We start from the raw sequence: 3,930 nt of genomic DNA, 5'->3' as shown, positions 1-3,930 counted from the left end.
CTTCATTAGTGGGATGGAACATGAATCCAGGAGGCACTTGTGCATCACCCGCAAATTTTGACTAAGCATTAGTCAAAATTTTGACCAATGTCATGTAGTTTTCTACCAAGCATTGTTCAAAATCTTGACCAATGCCTTGTAGTTTTCCACCAAGCATTGGTCGAAAGTTCGACCAATGAATGGCAAAAAATGTGCTAGCAATCCCAACATTTTTCGACCACCGTATTGGTCAAAATTTTGACCAATACCATCTAGTTTTCTACCATGCATTGGTCAAAATTTTGACCAATGCCCTATAGATTTCTACCAAGCATTGGTCGAAAGTTCGACCAATGAATGGCAAAAAATGTTCTGACAATTCCAACATTTTTCGACCACTGTATTGGTCAAAATTTTGACCAACCTACTGGATGGTCGAATTTTCAACCAAAAAGTTTTTGACCAATGCCGTCTAGTTTTCTGCCATGCATTGGTCAAAATTTTGACCAATGTCCTATAGATTTCTACCAAGCATTGGTCAAAATTTTGACCAATGAATGGCAAAAAATGACCTAACAACTTCAACATTTTTTGACCAACGTATTGGTCGAAATTTTGACCATCCAGTAGGTTCGTCAAATTTTTGACTAAAAAATTATTGACCAATTCGTTGGTCGAATTTGGTCAAAGTTTGGTCGAAAAATGGGTCAAAATTTTCACCAATAAAGGTCGAAAAATGAGCCCAAATGTACTAGTGGGAGAACAAATAGCTCCTATAAATTTTGATACAATGTTGTGGCACAATAGACTTGGGCATATGAGTGAGAAATGTATGAAAGTACTTCATTCAAAAAATGTTTTACCAAGTCTAAAATGTGTTAATATGGATTTTTGTGAAAGTTGTGTATATGGAAAACAAAAGAGAGTGAGTTTTGTGAAGACTAGGAAGGAAAACAAAAAGGAGAAATTAGAGCTTGTGCATACCGATGTATGGGGACCAGCTCAAGTATCTTCCCTTGGTGGCTCTCATTATTGAGTGACCGCAAGAAGTTGGGTCGCAATTTCGCAGAAGTCAGATCTATGAAATTGTACTTCTTAGAAACGAGTACCTAATTTTTAAAAAATCGGGTACCCGTTTCTAAAATTACGCTTTGGGCACCCGAGCCAAATTTTAAAAATCGGGTACCAGATATTTAAAACTGATCGGGTGCCCGAGCTGCTTAACTATCGGGTGCCTTCCTTTTTAAGAATCGAGTACCCGAGTTTTAAAAAATCGGGTACCCGATTGCTTAAAAATTGGGTACCCGATTTGTAAAAGTTTATATAAGCGCTTTTTTGGCATTTTTGAGGTCATTTTCATGACCTCAAAAATGGGAGCCCGATTAGAGACGCATACAAGAGCCCATTTTCAGCCCTATCGACTACCCCCTTGCTGCTAGTTTTCGATACATAGGTATTTTAATATGTTTTTTACTATTTTACTTTATTTTTTTCAATTTTCAATTTAATATGTATGTTAATTTATTGTTTTTTCACTTTTAATATGTACGTAAAATTGTAAATTTACATTTTTAATGAACTTAAATGTTTAAAATTTTTGTATTTGTTAATTAAAATATAGTTTCGTAAATGTTTATTTAAAAAATTATTATTTTAGATTTTTTGAAATGTATTTAGTTTATGTATTTATTAAAATGTTGAATGATTAGATTAGATGTAAATTTATTGTTTAAACATGTAATTTTACAAATAAATATAACCTCGACCTAAAACCATATAACCTCGACCTTGTTTTAACTATAACCTCGACCTAAAACCATATAACCTCGACCTTGTTTTAACTATAACCTTGACCTAAAACCATATAACCTCGACCTTGTTTTAACTATAACCTCGATCTAAATTCATTGTTTAAACTATAATCTCGACCTAACCATATAAATAAAACCCTAAACATATATAAAATACATAATCACATAACAGTCGGCCAAGGGATCCAAACAAAAAACTTATAGTATTTAAAATGATTTTACTTAAATTGTATTGTACTTTGTTTCATGGATAAAAAATGGATGATGTAAACTATTTTATAAATGTATATTCTTTCAGCCTTTCATACCTTGTGACATGTACAGTGGATGATTGTGCATTTCGAATTAATTTGCCAAGTGGCATTCAGAACAAATGTATATAAATTATTTAAATGGATTGAACTAAAGTAGTTAATATGAACTTTCATGTGGATGTGTTATTTATTTTACTTTTAGTAGTTTATAATTATTTAAAAATGAAATGTAAATGTGCTCATTAAGGAATGCAATCTCTTATGTTTTTTATAAATGTAAATTATTGTATGTATGTTATTGATTGCTTAGTAAAAATTTTGATTAGTTCTTTGGATCCCTTGGCTAGGCGTCATTTAGGATTAGTTCTATAATGTCAATTTTTATTGAATTTAACTCTAATCATAACCCTTACTATCATCTTAACCTAAGTAATCTTAATTTGCTAAAACCTACACCAGGTAATATATAAATAATTAAATAACTTTCCTATCTTACCTTGAGTACTAATTTTATAAATGTCAAACCCTAAGATTGAAAGGTAACCCTGGCCCTTAACTAATTAATATTATACTTATAAACCAAATTGAATTAAACCATGATCATAAACCTAATTATATATCCCAACTTAAGAGTAGAAACCTTGAATTTAACCTTTAAAATCCTTTCCCCAACCATTAACCAAATTGAACCATTACCCTAGAAGATTGAACCAAGTTAAACGTTGACCTTAAGACTAAACCAAATCACCCTAAACTAGAACTCAATAATATATTGAACACTTTAAAACAAAATTCAAACCTAACTTTTTTGAATTAATGTTGGTTTTTAATCTAAAAGCTCTAACTATAATTCTATATCTAAAACCAAATTTAGCACTTTAAAACTTAATTCAATTTATTAACTCTTGTCCTAATTGAAACCTAAGCATGTAAACCTAATCAAACAGTACAAACCAAATTGAACCCTAATCCTAAAACTAATTAAACATTGATATCAAGGTCTCAAAATGATACATCATAAAAAAATTAGAAGAGACTTGAACGAATCAGGCATCTAATTAAGTAACCCTCCCTGACCATCAAGAGGTGGAGGTGTCCACATCAGTGCAAGTAGGAGCCCGGACTAGACCCTTGGATGGGTAGCCTAAATGTTTATTACCTTTGCAGAATGGAAGGCCACATAACAAAATATTGCCTTATTCTATAAAAAGAAATACCCACCCCCTAGTGATATATATAGTAAGATCTTTTTCCTAATTTTACTATCAATTTTTTTGGTTAGAAGACGATGATAGTTCAAAATGATTTAGAAGATAGGGATAAAATGAGAACCATCATTCCTAGAATGAAGATGCATTATTCCAAGTGATAAACCCATTTCTATCATAAATCAACTTCTCCATCCAAAAAATTAGTAATGAGAAATCCCTATGTCAAGTAATCAATGGAGGGCTCATAAAATTGATCAAGTGATCAACAGAGGGCTCATAAAATCCCTAGGTCAAGTAATCAATTGATCCCCAAGGGGAGATAAGAATCTCATTAAAAATTAGAGACAGGACACTCCTAAATGCGTATCATACAAAATAATTATTGCCAAGGTCTTAGCCTCTAAACTAGAAGATATCCTACCCAAGATCATTAACCCTACACAAAAGTGTTTTGTTAAGGATATTTATGCATATTGGAGAACTTGATAACCTATTGGAAGACTTTGGATTGAGAAACATTTCTAGGATAGAGTGTAGGCATGCTCAAGTAATTGATTATGAAAATGTCTACAAAAGGGTGGAATGGAGTTTCACTATGATGATGTTGCAAGCCCTCCATCCAATATTAAATGTCAAATGGTGTCCTCTCTTATGATTGGTGTCAAGGTTTTAGTA

The sequence above is a fragment of the Cupressus sempervirens genome, chromosome 3 (genome assembly GCF_028749045.1).
Source record: "Cupressus sempervirens isolate cs-2001-9-10 chromosome 3, ASM2874904v1, whole genome shotgun sequence".
Taxonomy (NCBI): domain Eukaryota; kingdom Viridiplantae; phylum Streptophyta; class Pinopsida; order Cupressales; family Cupressaceae; genus Cupressus; species Cupressus sempervirens.
This window is presented reverse-complemented; position numbering follows the sequence as displayed.